This window comes from Pteropus alecto, unplaced genomic scaffold (assembly GCF_000325575.1).
Source record: "Pteropus alecto unplaced genomic scaffold, ASM32557v1 scaffold61, whole genome shotgun sequence".
Lineage (NCBI taxonomy): Eukaryota > Metazoa > Chordata > Mammalia > Chiroptera > Pteropodidae > Pteropus > Pteropus alecto.
In genome coordinates, this window is record NW_006434835.1 from 19838237 (window position 1) to 19839390 (window position 1154).

Genomic DNA, 1154 nt, shown 5'->3' on the forward strand with positions numbered 1-1154 from the left:
TATAATCTACATTTTTTTAAAAAGTACTATCCTGTTCCTACACACACCTCCCCCCCAACCTTTTTCAATTTTAAGGCCCAAGGATCTTGTGTGAGATCCCAGTCCTAAAGTCCTAACACTCACTCTTTCACACCTTTTCCTACACTGTTATTAGGCTAACATATCTCCATTAAATCTATGTATCTCTCACTTCACCGTTAACCTGCCCAAATAGTAAGATCTGCGAGGGATGAGGGGAGCACATGCCAAGTAATCAATCATTTAGGGATTAACAGAAAAAGGAAAGCCGGATTCTGTGGTACCCTGCCAGGAGTACCAAAACTCAGTGATAACTGATGAAATGGTAAACTTTTCATTGTAAATTTCAAGAAAAGATAACTTGATATGGTTGTGGTGCTGATAATAATGATAGCTCTTGAAATTATTGGATTCAGTTTCCATGGCCAAAAAAAGGAAGTGAGGGAGCATTGGATACAATGAACTAAGAAAGGTTCATATTTTAGGCAGGTCATATTAGGAAATTGGATTTAGTCCTGGCTCTGTTACTCATCAGCTATATGATCATGGACATCTAGCAATTTAATCTTTTTAAGCTTCAGTTTTCTCATTTGTCAAATGCAAACAGCAGTAATATCTAACTCATAGACTTGCTGTGAAAATCCTTAAGGTACGTGAAAACAATTTATAAATTGTTCTTTGTAAATATTATCATTATTCTCTGCTCCTAGCAACAATCCTAGGTCTCATTCCAAACTAGTAATCTAATTTTATCCACCACCCACCCCCCAAGGATTTTTCTTACGATAAAATTCAGCAAAGATCACAATGCTAAGTGAAAAGTTAGAGGATCTTCTATAATCTCTAGTATGCTCTCAATATATCCCATCATTACTCCCCCACGTCCATCTTATTCTGACTCCCTTACTCAGAAATAAGTTGAAACTATTTACTTACCCATCTCCTCTAAATTAAAGAAAATCCATATAATGCAAAATACTTACTTTGTATCCCAGGGGAAGCCTGTTTGGCAATACTGTACAATTTTCTTGTTATTATTAACAATTTCCATTATATTCACCAGGGATTTGGGTTTGACATTCCATAAACATCATGTATAATAAAGAGCATGAAGGAAATCTTCCTTATGAAGCACA